Genomic DNA, 25,559 nt, shown 5'->3' with positions numbered 1-25,559 from the left:
TAGTGTTCTATATTCAAACTTCTAATTGTACCATATTGAAAGACAGTTTAGGATGGCTGATTATTTACATCTGATATTTATTTTCCTCTGCTTAGCTGAATAGACATGAAACCTAGGCTTTGGTGCACATAAGATGTTGAACAGACACTGCTGAGGTTAATTTAAAGCTTTAACCTTGTGAAACAAAGTTGTACTTCAATAGGTTGTTTTCAGTGCATCATTAGCCTGAAGGAGTTAGACTGCTCTCTGAATAGAGCAGCACACAAAATACTGGAGGAACTCAGAAGGTCAGGTAGCATCTATGGAAATCAACATTTTGGGCTGAGTAAGGAGGCATGGGATCCAAGGGGACATTGCTTTGTGGATCCAAAACTGGCTTGCCCACAGAAGGCAAAGAGTGGTTGTAGACGGGTCATATTCTGCATGGAGATCGGTCACCAGTGGTGTGCCTCAGGGATCTGTTCTGGGACCCCTGCTCTTCATGATTTTTATAAATGACCTGGGTGAGGAAGTGGAGGGATGGGATAGTAAGTTTGTCGATGACGCAAAGATTGGGGGTGTTGTGGATAGTGTGGAGGGCTGTCAGAGGTTACAGCGGGACATTCATAGGATGCAAAACTGAGCTGAGAAGTGGCAGATGGAGTTCAACCCAGATAAGTGTGAGGTGGTTCATTTTGGTAGGTCAAATATGATGGCAGAATATAGCATTAATGGTAAGACTCTTGGCAGAGGGATCTTGGGGCCCGAGTCCATAGGACTCTAAGAGCTGCTACATAGAAACATAGAAAATAGGTGCAGGAGTAGGCCATTCGGCCCTTCGAGCCTGCACCACCATTTATTATGATCATGGCTGATCATCCAACTCAGAACCCTGCATCAGCCTTCCCTCCATACCCCCTAATCCCCGTAGCCACAAGGGCCATATCTAACTCCCTCTTAAATATAGCCAATGAACTGGCCTCAATTGTTTCCTGTGGCAGAGAATTCCACAGATTCACCACTCTCTGTGTGAAGAAGTTTTTCCTAATCTCGGTCCTAAAAGGCTTCCCCTTTGTCCTCAAACTGTGACCCCTCGTTCTGGACTTCCCCAACATCGGGAACAATCTTCCTGCATCTAGCCTGTCCAATCCCTTTAGGATTTTATACGTTTCAATCAGATCCCCCCTCAATCTTCTAAATTCCAACGAGTACAAGCCCAGTTCATCCAGTGTTTCTTCATATGAAAGTCCTGCCATCCCAGGAATCAATCTGGTGAACCTTCTTTGTACTCCCTCTATGGCAAGGATGTCTTTCCTCAGATTAGGGGACCAAAACTGCACACAATACTCCAGGTGTGGTCTCACCAAGGCCTTGTACAACTGCAGTAGTACCTCCCTGCTCCTGTACTCGAATCCTTTCCCTATAAATGCCAGCATAGCATTCGCCTTTTTCACCGCCTGCTGTACCTGCATGCCCACTTTCAATGACTGGTGTATAATGACACCCAGGTCTCGTTGCACCTCCCCTTTTCCTAATCGGCCACCATTCAGATAATAATCTGTTTTCCTGTTTTTGCCACCAAAGTGGATAACTTCACATTTATCCACATTAAATTGCATCTGCCATGAATTTGCCCACTCACCTAACCTATCCAAGTCACCCTGCATCCTCTTAGCATCCTCCTCACAGCTAACACTGCCGCCCAGCTTCGTGTCATCCGCAAACTTGGAGATGCTGCATTTAATTCCCTCATCCAAGTCATTAATATATATTGTAAACAACTGGGGTCCCAGCACTGAGCCTTGCGGTACCCCACTAGTCACTGCCTGCCATTCTGAAAAGGTCCCGTTTATTCCCACTCTTTGCTTCCTGTCTGCTAACCAATTCTCTATTCACATCAATACCTTACCCCCAATACCATGTGCTTTAAGTTTGCACACTAATCTCCTGTGTGGGACCTTGTCAAAAGCCTTTTGAAAATCCAAATATACCACATCCACTGGTTCTCCCCATCCATTCTACTAGTTACTAGCTACGCAGGTTGACTCTGTGGTTTAGAAGGCATATGGTGCATTGGCCTTCATGAATCGTGGGATTGAGTTTAAGAGCTGAGAGGTAATGTTGCAGCTACAGAGGACCTTGGTTAGACCCCACTTGGAGTAGTGTGCTCAGTTCTGGTCGCCTCACTCTGTTGGGCACATGACCAAGTGGTTAAGGCGCTCGTCTAGTGATTTGAAGGTTGTTAGTTCGAGCCTCAGCTGTGGCAGCGTGTTTGTGTCCTTGAGCAAGGCACTTAATCACACATTGCTCTGTGTCTGTGCAAGGAGTGGCGCCCCACACAGACTTCCAATCTGAGCCTTGTAAGGCATGAAAATGCTCGACACAGGCCTCTCATGGTTTGAGTCGACGTTCCCTCCCTCCCACTATAGGAAGGATGTGGAAACCATAGAAAGGGTGCAGAGGAGATTTACAAGGATGTTGCCTGGATTGGGGGGCATGCCTTATGAGAATACGTTGAGTGAACTCGGCCTTTTCTCCTTGTAGCAACGGAGGATGAGAGGTGATCTGATAGAGGCATATAAGATGATGAGATGCATTGATCATGTGGATAGTCAGAGGCTTTTTTCCAGGGCTGGAATGGCTAGCACGAGAGGGCACAGTTTTAAGGTGCTTGAAAGCAGGTACAGAGGAGATGTCAGGGGTAAGTTTTTGACGCAGGGAGTGGTGAGTGTGTGGCATGGGCTGCTGGCGGCAGTGGTGGAGGTGGAAACGATAGGGTCTTTTATGAGACTCCTGGATGGATACATGGAGCTTAGAAAAATAGAAGGCTATGGGTAAGCCGAGGTAGTTCTAAGGTAAGGACATATTCGGCACAGTTTTGTGGGCTGAAGGGCCTGTATTGTGCTGTAGACTTTCTAAGTTTCTAATCACTAGATTCTGGAATGGTTCCAGAAGAGTGGAAAATTACAAATGTCACTCCACTCTTGAAGAGGAGAGAGAGGCAGAAGAAAGGAAAGTTTAGGTCAGTTAGTCTGTGGTTGGGAAGATGTTGGAGTTGATTGTTAAGGATGTGGTTTCTGGGGGCTCGGAGGCACATGATAAAATATGCCATAGTCAGCATGGTTTCCTCAAGGGAAAATTTTAAATCTGTTCAGATTCTTTGAAGAAATGACAAACAGGATAGACAAAGGAGAATGGGTGGATACGAGGAAATCCGCAGATGCTGGAAGTTCAAGTGACACACATAAAAAATGCTGGTGAACGCAGCAGGCTAGGGAACATCTATAGGAAGAAGCACAGTTGACGTTTCGGGCCGAGACCCTTCGTCAGGACTAACTGAAAGTAGAGATAGAAAGGGATTTGAAAGTGGGAGGGAGAGGGGGAGATCCAAAATGATAGAAGAAGACAAGAGGGGGAGAGATGAAGCTAAGAGCTGGAAAATTGATTGAAAAAAGGGTTACGAGGCTGGGAGAAGGGAGAGGATCATGGGACGGGAGGCCTAGGGAGAAAGAAAGGGGGGAAGGGAAAGCCCAGAGGATGGGCAAGGAGTTATAGTGAGAGGGACAGAGGGAGGAAAAAAAGGAAAAGAAAAATAAATAAATAAATAAATAAATAAATAAATAAATAAGGGATGGGGTACGAAGCGGAGGTAGGGCATTAACGGAAGTTAGAGAAGTCAATGTTCATGCCATCAGGTTGGAGGCTACCCAAACGGAATATAAGGTGTTGTTCCTCCAACCTGAGTGTGGCTTCATCTTGACAGTAGAGGAGGCCGTGGATAGACATACCAGAATGGGAATGGGACATGGAATTAAAATGTGTGGCCACTGGGAGATCCTGCTTTTTCTTGTGGACAGAGCGTAGGTGTTCAGCGAAATGGTCTCTCAGCCTGCGTCGGGTCTCGCCAATATACAGAAGGCTGCACCGGGAGCACCGGACGCAGTATATCACCCCAGCCGACTCACAGGTGAAGTGTCGCCTCACCTGGAAGGACTGTCTGGGGCCCTGAATGGTGGTAAGGGAGGAAGTGTAAGGGCATGTGTAGCACCTGTTCTGCTTACAAGGATAAGTGCCAGGAGGGAGATCAGTGGGAAGGGATGGGGGGGGGGGGGCGAATGGACAAGGGAGGAGGAGACTGCGCCTGTCTGTAAATGGAGTAGCAGCAGCTTTTGTGCTGCTCCCAGTTTTGTTCCTTTCCCCCTAGTTTAAGCTTCGAATTTAAAATTTTTATTTGCTGATTCTTGAGGGGGAACAATATGTCTATGCCTACGAGGAGTGGGAAGTACTTGTCTGAACATAGTGATAAAGGTAATGGGAAAAGATAAATGCAAAAGGAAAGATCTGATGAAATGCCACCATGGGCTGAAGATATGGTTGGGGCACTGAATTCAATTAAAGATCAGAATGGGTCAAGTAAAGACCAACTGGAAAAGAATAGTAATGAAATGAAGTCATTTCTGGGAAAACTTAAATACCTGAAACTCAAGTTATTACACACAAAGACGAATTGAAGATAACTAAGCAAAAATTGTTTGAAACTACAACTCGTTTGGAAAGATATCAAAATAAGATTATAGACCTGGAAACTAGGTCTCGCCGAAGGAATATACGAATCGTTGGGCTGCAAGAAGGAGCTGAAGATGGAGGTTTAACTGCTTACCTTGGTAAGCTTTTTCATACCTTATTTCCTACCTTATTATCACAGCCGCCTACTATAGAAAGAGCGCACCGAGCTTTTACTTCAAAATCTAAAGATCCAAATAAACGAAGATCTGTTTTGGTTTGTTTTCATCACATTAAAATTAAAGTGACAGGCAAGAAAACAGAGAGTTTTTAGATTTAAGGAGTCTGAGCTCCATTTTTATGAGGATTATCCAAAGGAGGTAATGGAACAAAGATCAAAATTTGCTCTGGTAATGAAATGGGCATATGATAAGAAACTGTTCCCTTCCTTGCATTACCCAACAAGAATTAAAGTTTTTCTTCCTAATTGTCCTCCTCGTACATTTTTTGATCCTAAAGTTGCACTGGCATTCGTTCAAACTATACCTGCTGCAGCTGCTGAATGAACTGTCTTGGAAGGCTGCTTGGTTATCTGCATATTATTGGCATTTTGGAAAGAAGATTTATGATGATTACTTGGACATTTCATTGAGAGACTATTAAAAGAAGATAAGGGAATTTGTTGATTGGTTTTTTTGGAAAGAAGATCTATGGTTCAAGTATGACTGTTTAAATGGTTATTCAGACATTCAACTGAGAAAAAGAAGGTAAAGGGACTTGTTCATCTAACCTAATATCAGGTTTGATGTTCTTTTTGTTTCTTTCTTAATTAATTAATTGGTAGTTTTCCCTACTAATGGGACTACATATATATTTAGAGGAGGGTTCAATTACTTATACAATATTACTAGTTGGTAGTTTTGAAAATTTAGTTGGGGTAAATATTCTATTAACTTCTTTTTGCTTTATTATAGCGTCTTATAACTGAATTTAAAACTTTTTTTAGGGATTTAATGTTAAATTTAAAATGGTGTTGGATTTTCTTTTCAAGAGATAACATTATTTCGGTTCTTTTTGTTTAAAAAAAGATTAAATATAAACATGGGATAGTTTGTAGATGCTGGAATGTAAACACTTTACTGAGACTTCGTTGCTCCTCTTACAAGGTCAGTGGGTTTTTATTTAACTAGGGGGAGGAACAGAGAATCTTTCTACATTTTTTTTGTGTACAGACAGAGCAGTCCCTGGCTTTGTATTCTATCATAGGGTGCCTGCTTTTTTTGGGCTGTGGGGGGAGGGAGGTGGGGTTACAGTTAGGGGTTTTTTCCCATTGGGTGGTTCCGGAGCATGCGTGTTTTCTATGTAGTTGTATTCTTCATCGCCGCCATTTTTGATCATCCCGTATTGGTATGTGCTGTGCGTATGTGTAAAGTAGAATAACATGGTATGGTATGGTATTTAAACAGATTAATGTAATAAGTTGGAATGTACGTGGTTGGAATCATCTTATCAACCGAAAAAAGACTTTTAAAATCATTAACCGATTTCAACCTGATTTAATTTTTGCCCAAGAGATACATATCAGAGCGGGAGATCAAAATAGATTTTTTGGATGGTGGAGGGGTTTGCAATTTCACTCCACTTCTCAGAGTAAAACTAAGGGAGTGTCATTCTTTATTAAATCCAATATATTTACTCAAGAGGATATTGAGTCAGATTCTAATGGTAGATTTTTAATTGTTAAAGGAGTAATCTGTAACAGAAAATTTTTTTGTTCAATTTGTATGGTCCTAACTTAGGTGATCCTTTTTTTAAAAAGGTATTTGCTTTACTGCCTGATTTAAATAAATATATGTTGATAATGGGTGGGGATTTTAACTGTTGTTTAAATCCTTTGATTGACAAGAGCTCAACCAATCAGTGACTTCCAAATCGCTCCGCGTCACTTATTAACTCCTTTTTGACTGATTTTGGATTGATTGGATTATGGAGATATTTACATCGTGATAACAGAGAATATTCTTTTTTTTCACGTTTATAAAAAAATTCAAGGATCGATTATATCAGCGGTCCCCAACCGCAAAGCATATGCTACCAGGCCGCGAGGAAATGATACGAGTCAGCTGTACCTTTCCTCGTTCCCTGTCACGCACTGTTGAACTTGAACATAGGGTTGCCAGCTGTCCCATATTTGCTGGGATATCCCATATATTGGGCTGAATTGGTTTCTCCCATTCGGGACTGCCCTTGTTCTGTATTTCCCCTGCTAAAGTAAAGCATTCCTATGAAACCTTTCATGCCTAAATGGTGTAAAGTGAAGAAGCAATTACCATTAATTTATATGGGAAAAATTTTTGAGCGTTCCCAGACCAAAAAAATAACCAACCAAATCATACCAAATAACACATAAAACCTAAAATAACACTAACATATAGTAAAAGCAGGAATGATATGATAAATACACAGCCTATATAAAGTAGAAATAATGTACAGTATAGTCGGGAAGATTAAGCAAAAACTGATTTGTGGAAAAAAAATTGGCACATACGTGCATGCACATGTCACGCATGCGCACACAGGTGCCCGCGCAAGGCTTCATGGTTATGGTAGTCTTTCCTGGGGTAAATACAAGTGTCCCGGGATTTGACTGCTACTTTTGTCCCTTATTTGGGAGTGAGAAAGTTGGCAACCCCAACTGTAAAATACATGTTGAGGTGAATTTCACCCTACTTGAACACCCCCCCCCACCCCGACCCTGGTCGGCCGGTCCGCAAGAATATTGTCAATATTAAACCGGTCCGCGGTGCGAAAAAGGTTGGGGACCCCTGGATTATATTATAATCGATCCTCGCTTCTTGCCCAGTGTTAAGAATTGTGAATATGTCGCTATTGCTATACCTGATCATGCGCCGCTGAGTTTATCTTTCGAATTTGATGATGTCATTCTTTCCCGCCCACCATGGCGCATGTCTCAGACATTATTGCAGAACTCTGACTTTGTCAGCTTCATTGAAGCCCAGATAAAAGAATTTTTTCTTTTTAATGATAGAGGGGATGCATTTAAAGCATTTTTGCGTGGTCAGATAATTTCTTATTCAGCTAAGCTTAAAAAACAGACTAAAGTAGAATTAGATAAGATTTCAAAACAAACTGAAGACTTCGATAATATTTATGCAATTTCCCCTAATATTGATTTATTCGAACTAAGGGTGGAACTTCAATCACAATATAGTCTATTATTAACTCATCCTTTTGAAGGCTACTTGCTTAAGCTAAAGAGCCAATTTCATATGTTTGGAGATAAAAATAACAAACTGCTTGCATCTCAATTAAAAATGGCCAGAGCCAAAAGGCAAATTTTGAAAATCCATAGGAAAGATGGTACCCTGGCTTGGGAATATGAAGAAATTAATAAGATTTTTCAAGATTTCTCAAGGATCGGTTCTGGGACCTCTACTTTTCGTGATTTTTATTAACAACCTGGATGTGGGGGTAGAAGGGTGGGTTGGCAAGTTTGCAGATGACACAAAGGTTGGTGGTGTTGTAGATAGTGTAGAGGATTGTCGAAGATTGCAGAGAGACATTGATAGGATGCAGAAGTGGGCTGAGAAGTGGCAGATGGAGTTCAACCCGGAGAAGTGTGAGGTGGAACACTTTGGAAGGACAAACTCCAAGGCAGAGTACAAAGTAAATGGCAGGATACTTGGTAGTGTGGAGGAGCAGAAGGATCTGGGGTTACATGTCCACAGATCCCTGAAAGTTGCCTCACAGGTAGGTAGGGTAGTTAAGAAAGCTTATGGGGTGTTAGCTTTCATAAGTCGAGGGATGGGGTTTAAGGGTCGCGAGGTAATGATGCAGCTCTATAAAACTCTGGTTAGGCCACAATTGGAGTACGGTGTCCAGTTCTGGTCGCCTCACTATGGGAAGGATGTGGAAGCATTGGAAAGGGTACAGAGGAGATTTACCAGGATGCTGCCTGGTTTAGAGAGTATGGATTATGATCAGAGATTAAGGCTTTACTCTTTGGAGAGAAGGAGGATGAGAGGAGACATGATAGAGGTGTACAACATAATGAGAGGAATAGATAGAGTGGATAGCCAGTACCTCCTCCCCAGGGCACCACTGCTTAATACAAGAGGACATGGCTTTAAGGTAAGGGCTGGGAAGTTCAAGGGGGATATTAGTGGAAGGTTTTTGACTCAGGGAGTGGTTGGTGCGTGGAATGCACTGCCTGAGTTAGTGGTGAAAATTAAGAGACTACTAGACAGGTATATGGAGGAATTTAAGGTGGGGGGTTATATTGAATTGAACGATCTTTTTTGTCATTATACATAAGTACAATGAAACTCTGTTTGCCTTCCTCTCAGGCAATTAAATAAAGCGGTAGATAAAAACAAGACAGTAATAGAAAAACAGTATTAAACAGATAAGTAGCAGAAAATAAGTTGCAGCAGGACCAGAATATCACAGTAATGCACAAAGTGCCATTAGTTCAAGTATTTGAGTCCTTGCTTGTGCAAGTGTGCATGGGAGGTAGGGTTTGAGTGTCGGCACAACATTGTGGGCCAAAGGGCCTGTACTGTGCTGTACTATTCTATTTTTATACTGAATTTTATAAATAAGACCATAAGACAAAGGAGCAGAAGTCGGCCATTCGGCCCATCGAGTCTGCTCCACCATTTTATCATCAGCTGATCCATTCTCCCATTTAGTCCCACTCCCCCGCCTTCTCACCATAACCTTTGATGCCTTGGCTACTCAGATACTTATCAATCTCTGCCTTAAATACACCCAATGACTTGGCCTCCACTGCCGCCCGTGGCAACAAATTCCATAGATTCACCACCCTCTGACTAAAAAAATTTCTTCGCATTTCTGTTCTGAATGGGCGCCCTTCAATCCTTAAGTCATGCCCTCTCATACTAGACTCCCCCATCATGGGAAACAACTTTGCCACATCCACTCTGTCCATGCCTTTCAACATTCGAAATGTTTCTATGAGGTCTCCCCTCATTCTTCTAAACTCCAAGGAATACAGTCCAAGAGCGGACAAACATTCCTCATATGTTAACCCTCTCATTCCCGGAATCATTCTAGTGAATCTTCTCTGTACCCTCTCCAACGTCAGCACATCCTTTCTTAAATAAGTTCTTAAACTGCCCACAGTACTCCAAGTGAGTTCTCACCAGCGCCTTATAGAGCCTCAACATCACATCCCTGCTCCTATACTCTATTCCTCTAGAAATGAATGCCAATATTGCATTGGCCTTCTTCACTACCGACTCAACCTGGAGGTTAACCTTAAGGGTTTCCTGTACGAGGACTCCCAAGTCCTGTTGCATCTCCGAACTTTGAATTCTTTCCCCATTTAAATAATAGTCTGCCCGTTTATTACTTCTGCCAAAGTGCATAACCATACACTTTCCAACATTGTACTTCATTTGCCACTTCTCTGCCCATTCTTCCAATCTATCCAAGTCTCTGTGCATGCTCTCCATTTCCTCAGCACTACCGGCCCCTCCACCTATCTTCGTATCGTCAGCAAACTTAGCCACAAAGCCATCTATTCCATAATCCAAATCGTTGATGTACAATGTAAAAAGAAGCAGCCCCAACACGGACCCCTGTGGAACACCTCTGGTAACCGGCAGCCAACCAGAATAGGATCCCTTTATTCCCACACTCCCTGCCAATCAGCCAACGCTCTATCCACGTATGTAGCTTTCCTGTAATTCCATGGGCTCTTATCTTGTTAAGTAGCCTCATGTGTGGCACCTTGTCAAAGGCCTTCTGAAAATCCAGATATACAACATCCACTGCATCTCCCTTGTCTAGCCTACTGGTAATTTCCTCAAAAAATTGTAATAGGTTTGTCAGGCAGGATTTTCCTTTAAGGAATCCATGCTGAGTTCTGCCTATCTTGTCATATGCCTCCAGGTACTCTGTAACCTCATCCTTGACAATCGACTCCAACAACTTCCCAACCACCGATGTCAAGCTAACAGGTCTATAATTTCCTTTTTGCTTCCTTGCCCCCTTCTTAAATAGCGGAGTGACATTTGCAATCTTCCAGTCCTGCAGAACCATGCCAGAATCTATCAACTTTTGAAAGATCATCGCTAATGCCTCCACAATCTCCACAGCTACTTCCTTCAGAACACACGGGTGCATTCCATCTGATCCGGGAGATTTATCTACCTTTGGACTATTCAGCTTCCTGAGTACTTTCTCTGTTGTAATTGTGACTGGACGCACACTTCTCTTCCCTGCCACCCTTGAGTGTCCGGTATACTGCTGATGTCTTCCTCAGTGAAGACTGATGCAAAATACTCTTTCAGTTCCTCTGCCATCTCCATATCTCTTATTACAATTTCTCTAGCATCATTTTCTATCGGTCCTATATCTACTCTCACCTGTCTTTTACTCTTTATATACTTGAAAAAGCTTTTAATATCCTCTTTGATATTATTTGCTAGCTTCCTTTCATAGTTAATCTTTTCCCTCTTAATGACCTTCTTGGTTTCCTTCTGTAAGGTTTTAAAAACTTCCAATCCTCTGCCTTCCCACTAATTTTTGCTTCCTTGTATGCCCTCTCCTTTGCTTTAACTTTGGCTTTGTCTTCTCTTGTCAACCACGGTTGCATCCTTTTTCCATTCGAAAATTTCTTCTTTTTTGGAATATACTTATCTTGCACCTTCTTCACTTCTTGCATAAACTCCAGCCACTGCTGCTCTGCCGTCTTTCCCGCTAGTGTCCTTTTCCAGTCAACTTTGGCCAGTTCGTCTCTCATGCCACTGTAATTTCCTTTACTCCACTGAAATACCGACACATCAGATTTCGGCTTCTCTTTTTCAAATCTCACAGTGAACTCAATCATGTTATGATCGCTGCCTCCTAAGGGTTCCTTCACCTCAATCTCTCTAATCGCCTCTGGTTCATTACACAACACCCAATCCGGTACAGCCGATCCCCTAGGGCTCAACAACAAGCTGTTCTAAAAAGCCATCTCGCAGACATTCTACAAATTCTCTCTCTCTGATTTTCCCAATCCACTCGCATGTTAAAATCCCCCACAATTATCATAACACTGCTCTTCTGACAAGCCTTTTCTATTTCCTGTTGTAATTTGTAGTCCAGATCCCTGCAGCTGTTTGGAGGCCTATACATAACTGCCATCAGGGTCCTTTTACCCCTGCAATTTCCCTAGCTCAACCCATAAAGATTCTGCACCTTCCGATCCTATATCACCTCTTTCTAATGATTTAATATCATTTCTTACCAATAAAGCCACGCCTCCCTCTCTGCCTACCTTCTTATCCTTCCGATATACCGTGTATCCTTGGACGTTCAGCTCCCAGAGATATGCATCCTTTAGCCAGGTCTCTGTGATGGCCACAATATCATACCTGCCAATCTGTAGCTGTACAACAAGATCATCTGCCTTATTCCTTATGCTGCGTGCATTTAAGTATAACACCTTAAGACCAGTATTTGGTACTTTTGGCTTTGATTTCACTGCAATTTTATTGCACTGCAACTCATCCCAATGGCTACAAATTTGCCCCATCACCTGCCTGTCTTTCCTGACAACTTTACTGCTCACTATCTTAGATTTATTTCTGTTTTCCCCTTCCTCTGCTCTGTCATTCCGGTTCCCATCCCCCTGCCAAATTAGTTTAAACCCTCCCTAACAGCTCTATTAAACTTTCCCGCCAGGATATTGGTCCCCTTCGGGTTCAGGTGTAACCTGTCCTTTTTGAACAGGTCATACTTCCCCCAGAAGAGATCTCAATTATCCAAGAATCTGAAGCCCTGCCCCCTGCACCAGTCTCTCAGCCACACATTCATCTGCCTGATCCTACTATTCTTGCCCTCGCTAGCACGTGGCACAGGTAGCAATCCCGAGATTACTACCCTGGAGGTCCTGCTTCTCAGCTTCCTTCCTAACTTCTGGAAATCTCTCTTCAGGACCTCCTCCTTTGTCCTATCTATGTCGTTGGTACCAACATGTACCAAGACAACTGGCTGCTCACCCTCCCCCTTCAGAATATTCAGGACCCGATCCGAGACATCCCGTACCCTGGCACCTGGGAGGCAACATACCATGAGGGTATCTCTATCAGGCTCACAGAATCTCCTGTCCGTTCCCCTGACTATGGAATCCCCTACGACTACCACATTTCTCTTCTCCCTCCTTCTCTCCTGCACAACAGTGCCAGGCTCAGTGCCAGAGACCCGGTCACTGTGGGCGTCCCCTGTCAGGTCATCCCCTCAACAGCATCCAGAACAAGATATTTGTTCAATATCCAGTAGATTCTTCTAAAATGAATGCTTTCTTACGAAAGATTGTTTTTTCTCAAATTTCTGTTGAGGATCAGAAAACACTTGATGCCCAAATTACTGAAGCCGAAATTCATAAAGCTATTTTTTCAGTGCAGTTTGGTAAGGCCCCTGGACTTGATGGCTATCCTGTAGAATTTTATTAAAAATTTGGAAAATTTCTTTCTCCGTATATGTTGGAAATGTTTAAGGATTCTTTTGTGAAAGGTGACTTACCCTCTTTTTTTAATTAAAAAGGATAAAGATCCTACTGATTGTGGCTCATATAGACCTATTTCATTATTGAATGTTGATGCTAAGATTCTGTCAAAGATAATGGCCAATCGGTTGGAGAAAGATCAAACAGGCTTTATAAAGGGTCGTTATTCTTTTTCAAATTTTCGGAGATTATTTAACATTATATATTTGTCGTCTTTTAAAACTCCACAATGCACCGTCTCTTTGGATACTGAAAAAGCGTTCGATCGAGTCGAATGGAAATATTTATTTAATGTTTCAGAGAAATTTGGCTTTGGTGTTAATTTTAATAATTGGATTAGAATGATATATAAAACCCCTATTGCTACTGTTATTATTAATAACTGTAGATCCCCTTTTTTCAGCTTTCACAGGGGACGAAACAAGGTTATCCATTAAATCCTTTGTTATTTAATTTAATACTATAACCCCTTGCTATTGCTCTTCGTGAAGCTAAAGATATTCATGAGGTTTTTATGAATGAGACCATTCAGAAGATTTCTCTTTACGCTGATGATTTACTGGTTTATATATCCAATCCCGAGGAATCTATTCCTGCCTTGCTAAAGTTATTTAATGAATTTGGAAATTTTTCAGGATATAAAATAAATTTTAGTAAAAATGATCCTTTAAATGAATCTGTTTCTATATATGGTAATACTCCTTTCAAAGTCACGGATTCCTTTAGATACTTAGGTGTTATAATCACTTAAAAAAATATAAGGATCTTTATAAAGCTAATTTTGTTCCCTTGGTAGATTCTGTGAAGTATTTATTTAGTAGATGGAACGCACTTACGTTTTCACTTGTTGGTTGCATCCATATAGTTAAAATGATGATTTTACCAGTCCTGATGAAGGGTCTCGGCCTGAAACGTCGACTGTACCTCTTCCTAGAGACGCTGCCTGGTCTGCTGCGTTCACCAGCAACTTTGATGTGTGTTGCTTGAATTTCCAGCATCTGCAGAATTCCTCGTGTTTGCGATTTTACGAAAATGTTTATATTTATTTCAGAATATCCCTGTTTTTCTGACTAAGTTTTTTGATCGGATTGATTTTATTATTTTATCTTTTATTTGGAATAATAAAACACCAAGAATTAGTAAATGTCACTTACAAAAGTTGAAAAATGATGAAGGTCTCACTTTGCCTAATTTAAGAATTAGGTTCTAAGAATTAGATCGTTTCAGTTACACTGCGTTGATAAGAACGATTGGCCAATTTGGGTAGATTTGGAATTGAAAGCTGTGAAACAGTTTTATTTAACCTCGTTATTGGGAGCTGCTTTACCTATACAATTAGCTAAAGTTGCTAATTTAAATTTATACCCTGTGATTAAGCATTCTTTACAAACTTGGCTCCAGTTCCGTAATTTTTTTAATCTTAAAAAATTTAAACTTTGTAGTTTAATCTATTGAAATTACTTTTTTAAGCCTTCTTTGAGTGACCCAATTTTTTTTACAGTGGAAAAATAAAGGTATTAATTCTTTCTGGATTTATTTAAAGAAGATAGACTGATGTCTTTTGAACAATTAGTTGATAAATATTCTCTTTCATACTCACACTTTTTACAATACCTTCAAGTTAGACATTTCTTACAAAAAATATTTAAGTAATTTTCCTTACATATTGGATGCCAACCTGTTAGATACTATTACGAGTATGAACCCTTTGCTGAAAGGTTCCATTGGAAGAATTTGTAATTTACTATTACAATGGGATAAGCGTCCTTTATTTAAGATTAATCAAGATTGGGAAAAGGAACTTAATTTGACTTTTATGACGGAAGACTGGACGCAGATTTTGAAGTTGATTAACTCTTCTTCGATCTGTGCAAGTCATTCACTGATTCAATTTAAAATTGTACATCGTTACTAGTTGATGAAGGAGAGATTGTCTAAAATGTTTCCTAATGTTGATAGTTGTGTGATAGATGTAAAACTGAGACAGCTACACTGACACACATGTTTTGGTCCTGTTCTATACTGGAACAGTTCTGGAAGTCAGTTTTTTCTACAATTTCTAAAACACTTAAAATTAATTTACAACCTAACAAATTAACTGTGATTTTTGGAATAATTCCTCAAAATATCCGCGATATCTCTTTGTCTGACCATCATGTTATTGCATTTGTTACATTGATAGCTAGGAGGGCCATTTTGTTGAAGTGGCAGGATACATCAGCTCCCATTTTGTCACAATGGTTCTCTCAAGTGATACTATGTCTTAGTTTGGAGAAAATTAGAAGTCGAACATTTGAACCTATGTTTGATTTTGAGAAAAGATGGGGTTCATTTGCTCGTTACTATCATTTGAGTTAATTGATAGATTTCCTCCATGATCTAATTGTAAATTTTTGATATTTTTTTATCTTGCTGGCAGTTTGATGTTTATCTTTAGAAGCTTTTTGTATGACGCATGGCTCCAGGGTTGAACACCTGATGGGTTTTTTTTCTCACTTTTTCTTGCTTAGTAGAGTTTTTTTTTCTTTTTTTTGTCACCAAAATTTTTTCAATCTTTAAAACAATGTTTTTTTTGAGACGTTGTAAGTGTTGCCTACTTTGATGTACTCTTATTAATTTTGGATAATAATAATAAAAAGATTTGAAAAGAATGGATAAGGGAGTCGCATCGGGAGCGATCCCTGTGGAAAGCAGAAAAGGGGGGAGGGAAAGATGTGCTTGGTGGTGGGATCCCGTTGGAGGTGGCGGAAGTTACAGAGAATTATATGTTGGATCCAGAGGCTGGTGGGGTGGTAGGCGAGGACAAGGGGAACCCTATTCCTAGTGGGGTGGCGGGAGGATGGGGTGAGAGCAGATGTGCGTGAAATGGGAGAGATGTGTTTGAGAGCAGAGTTGATGGTGGAGGAAGGGAAGCCCCTTTCTTTAAAAAAGGAGGACATCTCCTTCGTCCTGGAATGAAAAGCCTCATCCTGAGAGCAGATGCGGCAGAGATGGAGGAGTTGTGAGAAGTGGATGGCATTTTTGCAAGAGACAGGGTGGGAAGAGGAATAGTTCAGGTAGCTGTGAGAGTCCGTAGTCTTATGGTAGACATCAGTACATAAGCTGTCTCCAGAGATAGAGACAGAAAGATCAAGAAAGGGGAGGGAGGTGTCAGAAATGAACCAGGTAAACTTGAGGGCAGGGTGAAAGTTGGATGCAAAGTTAATGAAGTCAACGAGCTCAGCATGCGTGCAGGAAGCAGCGCCAATGCAGTTGTCAATGTAGCGAAGGAAAAGTGGGAGACAGATACCAGTATAGGCTTGGAACATGGATTGTTCCACACAGCCAACCAAAAGGCAGGCATAGCTGGGACCCATGCGGGTGCCCATGGCTACACCTTTAGTTTGGAGAAAGTGGGAGCAGCCAAAGGAGAAATTATCACGAGTAAGGACTAATTCTGCTAGACGGAGGAGAGTGGTGGTAGAGGGGAACTGCTTAGGTCTGGAATCCAGAAAGACGCGGAGAGCTTTGAGACCTTCCTGGTGAGGGATGGAGGTACATAGGGACTGGATATCCATGGTGAAAATAAAGCGGTGGGGGCCAGGGAACTTAAAGTCATTGAAAAAATTCAGAGCATGAGAAGTGTCACGAACATAGGTGGGAAGGGATTGAACAAGGGGGGATAAAACAGTGTGGAGGTATGCAGAAATGAGTTCGGTGGGACAGAAGCAAGCTGAAACAATGGATGTTGTGTACTTGGATTTTCAGAAGTCATTTGACAGGTGCCACATATGAAGCTGCTTAAAAGTTAAGAGCCCATGGTATTACAGGAAAGATATCAGCCTGGATAAGCAGTGGTTGATTGGCAGGAGGCAAAGAGTGGGGGGGAAAGGAAGTATTTTCTAGTTGGCTGCCAGCAACTCATGGTGTTCCACAGGGGTCTGAATTGGACCACTCTTTTTATGTTGTTTGTCAATGACTTGGATGATGGAATTGATGGTTTTGTTGCAAAGTTTGCGGACGATATGAAGATAGGTGGAGGAGTAAGAAGATTTGAGGAAGTAGAGGGAGTACAGAAAGGCTTCGATTCAGAGAATGGGCAAAGAAGTGGCAGATGGAATAGAGTGTCAGGAAGTGTATGGCCATTCACTTTGGTAGAAGTAAACGGGTAAGTATTTTCTACATGGAGAAAAAAATCAAAAATTTACGTGCGAAGAGACTTGGGAGTCTTTGTGCAGGATTCTTTAAAGGTTAACTTGCAGGCTGAGTCAGTGGTGAAGAAGGCAAATGCAATGTTAGCATTCATTTCAAGAGGACTAGAATATAAAAGCAAGGATGTAATTTTGAAACTTTATAAACCGCTAGTGAGGCTTCGCCTTGAGTTTTGTGAGCAGCTTTGGGCCCCTTATCTACAGCTCCAGTTCCTTAACGCTGCAGCCTGGTGCAGATATGGTTATCCCCCATCTTACAAACAGAACAAAACAGAGTCTCTGGAGCCATTCTCACTGCACTAATTGTGCCCCAACAGATGAGGAGAGCTGAATAAAGAAGCAACTTACCAAATAGGGTTTAAGAGCTGAAAGGTAATGTTACAGCTATATAGGACCCTGGTCAGATCCCACTTGGAGTACTGTGCTCATTTCTGGCCACCTCACTGCAAGAAGGATGTGGAAACTGTAGAAAAGATGCAGAGGAGATTTACAAGGATGTTGCCTGGATTGGGGAGCATACCTTATGAGAATAGGTTGAGTGAACTTGGCCTTATCTCTTTGGCGCAACGGAGGATGAGAGGTGACCTGATAGAGATGTATAAGATGATGAGAGGCATTGCTTGTGTGGATAGTCAGAGGCTTTTTCCCAGGGCTGAAATGGCTAACACAAGAGGGCACAGTTTTAAGGTGCTTGGAAGTGAGTACAGAGATGTCAGGGGTAAGTTTTCTACACAGAGAGTGGTGAGTGCATGGAATGGGTTGCCGGCGATGGTGGTAGAGGCAGATTCGATAGGGTCTTTTAAGAGACTCCTGGATAGGTACATAGAGCCTAGAAAAATAGAGGGCTATGGGTAACCCTAGGAGAGCATCGTGGGCCGAAGGGCCTTCATTGTGCTGTAGCTTTTCTGTGTTCTGTACCTACCTGACCCATGCCTGATGAACCAAAGCCACTCTAACACTGGCCCACTCACACAATGCCCGCTCTGCTTGCCCGTGCCTTATTTTTATTCACCCTTTCTAATGTATCCCATTCACCGAAAACTGCTGCAAAGTGCTGTCTTTTTTGAACTTCAGCTGCGGACCTAGATGAAATCACTGCTTCTTCTCGTGCTCCTGTTCACTGGGCACAGTGAACTCTGAAAACTGCTATGAGGCACTGCCTCTTTTTAAGCTTCATCCGTGGACCTAAATGAAACTGCTGCTGCTTCTCATGCTCCAGCTCGCTGATTAGGCACAGTCCAACTCTGAAAATTGCTCACCCTCTCCATTTCTGATCTCCCTGAGGTTTGGTGTGTGTTCCTTCGTCTTATTATTTCTGAATTCCACAATCAGCTCTTTTGATTTTTGGGCATTGAGGGAAAGGTTGTTATCCTGGCACCACTGTGTCAGCGTGTTAACTTCTTCTCTGTAGGCTGTCTCATCATCGCTATAAGTAAAGCTGATCAACGTCATGTCATCTGCACATTTGTTCAGCAGATTGGAGCTGTGTGTGGCAGCACAGTCGTGGGTGTAAAGGGAGTAGAGGAGGGGACTCAGGACTCAGTCCCGGGTGGCACCTGTGTTGAGGGTCAGAGGGGCAAACGTGAGGGAGCCTCTTTGATTTGAATTCCTCTTTCAGTTATTGAGAGCCATTAGTGTACAGAGTCAGATCTTTAGAGTAATAACCCACAGGACACTGTCGATCTCCATGTTCTTGAGTTAAGACTGGCAGCATGTGTTTCTCATTAACATACAGGGTAAATGGTTTATCTGTATCAGGGATTCTTAATGCAGGTGCAGTCAACAATGTCGCCTTTTAATTAGTTTGAAATACTTTCAGTTCTTCAAGGGGGTTGTCTGAGCACTTCAGCAGATTGTTGAGTGATTGAGCAATAGTTGATAGATCTGCAACTAAAGTATCAAACACATTGACAGTGGTTTCTTCTAAAATCCTGCGTGTCTTTATTTGATTGGTCCTTATGGTTGAGGAGTAACAGTTATTCCTGAACCTGGCAGTGTGAGCTCTGGTGTTTCCATACAGTGATGTGGCCAGTCAATATACTCGCCGCTACACATTTATCAAGTTTGTCAAACTTTTAGATGTCATGCCAAATCTTCCCTAATTCCTAAGGAAGTAGAGGTGCTACTGTGCTTTCTTTGTAATTACATTTGCCTGCTGAGCCCAGGACAAATCCTCTGAAGTAATAACCAAGGAATTTAAAGTTGCTGACCCTGATAAAGTATGTAAAGGGTTAACACAGTCGGTTAAACATAGCAGCCTGTTTTTCTGCAAGAAACCACTGATGATTAACAGATGTGCTAATCTTGCTATTGAATGCTGAGCAATATTTCTTCTTGTAGTTAGGCAGTTAGTGTTTCAATGTCCTTGTTTCTTTGTACTGTCATGCACATAGATGAGACTGGCTCCAGCTTGGTCAGTGCAGCTGTATGTGAGCAACTACATCTATCCTGTAAGAGGAACTGCCAGTTAGTTGGTGGACTGAGCAGGAACAGTCACTGACTGTTCCTGTTTGAGCGACTGACCGAAGTGCCCCGGAGGCTTTGAGTAAAGGGTTTATACTTATACAGTCTCTGAGTGCGTTTATCCGGATTCGGCTACCACATTTGGCGCTGCTGCGAGCAGGGTACCCACATAGTGATTGTGACATTGAGGCGGGCTGAGTAAGTGACAGACCGAACATCCTATCTACGGGGACCGATCGGGCCCACAAAGACGAATTGTCTTTGTCACTCCCCATGATACCGGTGTGAGTCTCTGCCCCACGCCTGGACCTCAACACAGGACTTTAACGAGACCCGGATTGAATCTGCTGAGAGACTCATATAAGGTAGGACAATTGTTTGAAAATTGGACAGCTGACAGGTGTCGGGTAAAAGTTAACATCGGGTAAGAGTTAAAGTCAAGTAAAGAAAAACCAGGAGAATTGATCAGTAGACACTGTGTCTGGTCAAAAAGAAAGAATAAAATCCATACAATTGGACATGTGGCATATGTCGGGTAAAATTAAGAGTTGTATAAGAATTAAAGTCGGGTAAAGGAAGTAGGAAAATTGAACAGTAGATACCATGCACAGATATTGAGTAAAAATTAAACTCAGGTAGGAATAGGCAAAAAGTATGAGTTGTTTCATGATAAAGAGAAAGATTTACATGTTTTAAGTGGTATTTTATATAAGAAATTGCGGGATGAAGTGTGGCCATGGGGAGGGACTTGAGACATGACAAGCTGTGACAAAGCCGTAAAAATGGTCTGGAAAAATAATTATGGTAACAAATAGAAAACCTTGATCAAACAATGGAAAGAACCGGCAGACAAGAAATGGAATGAGTCGCTGTCGACAAGTTGGCGAAATAAAGCATGTGATAGAGGAATAGAGGTGTGTAGTTTAGACGGAGAGACTAAAACCTGGGCGACTATCAAAGCGAAAAATGAATGGGTAGACAGCAGACAAAAAAGGGAGGAGGAAAAGCACCAGAGGGAGGTTAAGGTTGGAAAAGATAAAGCCGAAGGCCAAAAGCTACAAACGCAGAGACAAATCGGGAATGAATTATGGGATCCTGGGAGCATGTCTGGCTTACCAACCTTGTTTGATGAAAGTGATCATGATAAAAACTGGCTGGTGATAAGCAGGGGTGCAGTGCCAATTTTTTAGGTGCCGAAGCTGTACGAGCGGTGATTGATAAGTTCGTGGCCTAAGGTTATACAGCTCTCATTACATGCACGTGCAGTTCAACTCTGAGTGATTATGCAGAAAGTTTGAAGTTAATAACTTTTGTGGTATTTCTGTTTCAGATAATTGAAAATTGCGAGGTTTTCTAAAATTAGGCCATGAACTTATCAATCACCCCTCGTATGTCACACCCAATTTGTGTACCTGCTCATTTCATGTACTGGGCAAATTCCTTGCCCCAGTCATGTAATGAGCAGGTACATAAATTGGGTGTGACATATATATATTATCCTGTTGTAGAATCCATCCTCTTTTCATCTTTGGCTTTTTTTACAGACAGTGTAATGTTTGCTTCCAGAATTTGCTGGTATTTAATTGAATTCATTCTTCCCTCTACCAGTGAATGTTCCCCGTGCCACTGGCTGCAACACAAGCCCAAAGCATAATCGATCCACCCGCGTGCTTAATATTTGGAGAGGGGTTCTTTTCATGAAATACTGCACCCTTTTTTCTCCAAACTTATCTTTGTTCATTATGGCCAAAAAGTTCTATTTTAACTTCATTAGTCCACAGGACTTGTTTCCAAAATACATCAGGCTTGTTTAGATGTTCCTTTGAACCTTTTGAATAGAACTTTTTGGCCGCAATGAGCTAAGGTATGTTTGGAGAAAAAAGGGTGCAGAATTTCATGAAAAGAACCCTAAAAATAACAGAAATAAAGCAAATAAGTTTTTTACACTTTTAGCCATCTGGCAGCACTGCACCCCTGGTGATAAGACCTGGGGACCTGAAATTTCTCTGGGGTTCTCTGACACAGTGGGAGGAAGGGTGAAACACAGGGGAAGGGGGAGAACAGAGCCCCTATATCCAACCATCCCACGAGGTGATACTGAAGAACAGGTAAGCTCAGTCCCCGAGAAAAGGCCCCCACCTGAACCCCAGAGACAGTTACTTATCCGAATGATGCCAAATCCCAGGGTGGGGGAGCAAGATCAGCCAGTGGTTATCCCTGTCTAAGCCCCATGGAAGCCACAAGAGATGATCATGATAATGAATCAGGCCCCTGACAGAAAGGAGAAACCGGGGCCTTTCACACAATATGTGTGGAGCACAATTCAGAAGGATTTTTTCGGACTTTGTTGCATGATATTATCTGTAGACGATGGACGGAAATGGAAGGCAGAACTGGGATACTGGATTTACCAAGAGCTGAGAGGGGGTGCCAAGCAATGAGGACCAGACCAACTGGAAAAGGCACTCCAATAGCCTGTTAACATCACTAAGGTACTGTAAATGTGCTCTCTTTCCACTCGGTGGTGAAGCCTTTGACCTCCCGAGAGACACAACATCCCACTCAGGCCAAGGGACAGTCTTAACGAGCAACCTGCTGCTGACACCTTTTCACTGGCCCACTTTAAAGCCGGCCACCTTCCTAACGTCGCCACCACAGGTTACAAAGGATTCTGAACACGATTGCGTGCTGCAAAATCAACTCCTCACCACAGCCCGCGAGGACCTCATGGACCAACCCCCACAGGACTCCGACATAACCTTGTATGTCGATGGTAGTTCTTCCATTGGCCCTCAAGGTCAGAGATGTTCCGGCTATGCTGTGGTCACAGATCAGGCTACGTCCACACTTGACCGGATAATTTTGAAAATGCCGGTTTCGTGTAAAAACGACAGGCGTCCACACCAGGCATTTTTAAAAATATCTCTGTCCACGTTCGAACGGATATTTGGGTGAATCTCCTCCTATTGAGCATGCATAGGACACACAGAAAACAAGCGAAGAGGAAGCGATATACTTGGTGCGTGTTTGTCCAGTTACAGACTAGAAAAAGTTAAAAGGAATTGCTGTTGGTTATTGCGCAGGAGTTAAAACTAAAAAGAAACAAATACTAGGGCGTATGGAGGCAACCGACAGGGAGTTCACAGACAGTATGACCCGGCTGACGACGAACATTGAGAAACTGACTAACTCTGTTGCATTTAAAGCACCTTGTTGAGTGTATAAAACATGTCTGCATCAGTGTTATCTTGTATTTCCATACAATGTTACATTAGGCTGTTACACATCTATTGTCAGAGAAGCAAGGACAGAAAACAGGGGAAAGTGAGTATACTTATTTATTCAGTAAGCTAGGGGTCAAAGTACGTATTTGGTGAGTACATTTCTAACTCTTCTGGCTTCAGTCTCGTTGCCGCCTGTTCTGAAATTGTTAGGTTTAAAAAATATCTGTTTACCCCATCCACACTGCTCTGCACAATCGGCGTTTTCAACTTTACACACTCTGGAGGGTGTTTTAGAAAATCTCCATTTTCGGGGGAGGAAAACTTCGTTTCAGTGTGGACGGAGGGTCAAAACAAAGAGAGACAGCTTCGGTAACGGATTTATCCGGTCTACTGTGGACGTAGCCTCAGATGACACGGTACTTGATCAGGCAGCCATGCCGGCACAAAAAGCTGAGTTATTAGGAACAGTTTATTGATTTGGAACAGTCAACATGGATTTTGCGTGGAAGGTCATGTTTGACAAATCTTGTTGAATTTTTTGATGAGGTTACTAGGAAAGTTGACAAGGGTAAAGTGGTGGATGTTGTCTGTATGTGCTTCAGTAAGGCCTTTGACAAGGTTCCACACGGACAGTTAGTTAAGAAGGTTCAATCGTTAGGCATTAATATCAAAGTAGTGAAATGGATTCACCAGTGGCTGGATGGGAGACGCCAGAGAGTAGTGGTGGATAACTGTGTGTCAGATCGGAGGACGGTGTAGAGCGGTGTGCCTCAGGGATCTTTACTGGGTCCAATGTTGTTTGTCATACATATTACATTTGGTATGCTGGCCTTTATTAATCAGAGCATTGAGTATAGGAATTGGGATGTAATGTTGAAATTGTATCAGGCATTGGTAAGGCCAAATTTGGAGTATTGTGTACAGTTCTGGTCACCGAATTATAGGAAAGATGTCAATAAAATTGAGAGAGTACAGAGGAGATTTACTAAAATGTTACTTGGGTTTCATCTCCTAAGTTACAGAGAAAGGTTGAACAAGTTAGGTCTTTATTCTTTGGAGCGTAGAAGGTTGAGGGGGGACTTGATAGAGGTGTTTAAAATTATGAGGGGGATTGATAGAGTTGACGTGGATAGGCTTTTTCCATTGAGAATGGGGGAGATTCAAACAAGAGGACATGAGTTGAGAGTTAAAGGGCAAAAGTTAAGGGGTAACATAAGGGGGAACTTCTTTACTCAGAGAGTGGTAACTGTGTGGAATGAGCTTCCAGCAGAAGTGGTTGAGGCAGGTTCGATGTTGTCGTTTAAAGTTAAATTGGATAGATATATGGACAGGAAAGGAATGGAGAGTTATGGTCTGAGTGCAGGTTGGTGGCCCTAGGTGAGAGTAAGAGTTTGGCACGGACTAGAAGGGCCAAGATGGCCTGTTTCCCTGCTGTAATTGTTATATGGTTATTTGCCCTCACTCGTGCCTGTAGCCTTGCCACCAACAAACATGCAAACATCTACACTGATTCTCGACACACTTTCGGGGCAGGTCATGACTATGTAGCGCTTTGGGAATGCCGGAGTTTCCTCACCTCCTCAGGACATCCTATTAGCAATACTATGTTTGTACAGAATCTCCTCACTGCCTTGCAACTTCCAAAAATATTGGCCATTATCAAATGCTCAGCTTATATCCACCAGACTGATAAAATCTCCACTGGTAACGCCATGGCCGATGAGGCTGCCAAAGCCGCAGCCCAGACACTCAAAATTATAGTCCCATTGGGGTCTGCCCACAACCCCCTGCACCTCTCAAGCAGCACGGGTATGCCAGACATGCAAGCCATACGTACGTGCCAGGGGGACGCTGCTGAGGAGGAACACAGACTATGCTCACAGATGGGCAGTAAGGCGGGTCCAGTGACAGGCCTGTGGTTCACCCCTGCAGGACAGTCCTCCTTGACTATATTCATACTTGTACTCACCTCAGAAAGGAGGGAAGGTAAACAGTTTGCTACAAACATGGTGGCATCTGAAATTGCAGCAAGTGGCAACAAAGAGGGCAAGAGTGTGTTTAATTCTATCTCCTTTACCATAGTATTGAAGAGGGATAGGAACAGACAAGTTAGGAAAGCATTTAATTGGAGTAAGGGGAAATATGAAGCTATCAGGCAGGAACTTAGAAGCATAAATTGTAAACAGATGTTCTCTGGGAAACGTATGGAAGAAATGTGGCAAATGTTTAGGGGATATTTGCGTGGGGTTCTGAGTAGGTATGTTCCGATGAGACGTGGAAAAGATGGTAGGGTTCAAGATCCATAGTGTACAAAGGCTGTTGTAAATCTAGTCAAGGAGAAAAGAAGAGCTTACGAAAGGTTCAAAAAACTAGGTAATGATAGGAATCTAGAAGATTATAAGGCTAGCAGGAAGGAGCTTAAGAATGAAATTAGGAGAGCCAGAAGGGGCCATGAGAAGGCCTCAGCAGGGGCGAGTTGGTGGCGCAATGACATCGGCGCTGGACCCTGGAGCGAAGTTTCCCGGGTTTAAAACCAGTCGGGTCCGCTCCCGAATACGCTTTCCATCCGTGCCAGGTTGAGCATCGAGATCGCAACTCGACCTCGTAAAATAAAGGGGAAAATACTGCGAAAATGTCTGTGTGAGGAGTGGTGTGCTACAC

The 25,559-nt window shown here is 42.4% G+C and overlaps 1 protein-coding gene across 3 annotated transcripts in view; it reads left to right on the top strand.

Annotated features, from left to right (window-relative positions):
- The window catches only part of otud7a (OTU deubiquitinase 7A), a 297,748-nt gene that overhangs the window by 119,088 nt on the left and 153,101 nt on the right, over positions 1 to 25,559 (top strand). The window contains exon 1 of one of the 3 annotated variants that reach the window (XM_063071097.1): positions 19,330 to 20,039. The exons of the other annotated variants lie outside the window; for them this stretch is intronic. The gene's annotated coding sequence lies outside the window, so the exon portion shown is untranslated. Of the gene's footprint in view, positions 1 to 19,329; positions 20,040 to 25,559 lie in introns of those variants that run through there. 3 annotated transcript variants of the gene reach the window in all.

Source organism: Mobula hypostoma, chromosome 18 (assembly GCF_963921235.1).
Source record: "Mobula hypostoma chromosome 18, sMobHyp1.1, whole genome shotgun sequence".
Lineage (NCBI taxonomy): Eukaryota > Metazoa > Chordata > Chondrichthyes > Myliobatiformes > Myliobatidae > Mobula > Mobula hypostoma.
The sequence above is the reverse complement of the archived record's forward strand: the minus strand, read 5'-3'. Positions and strand labels throughout refer to the sequence as shown.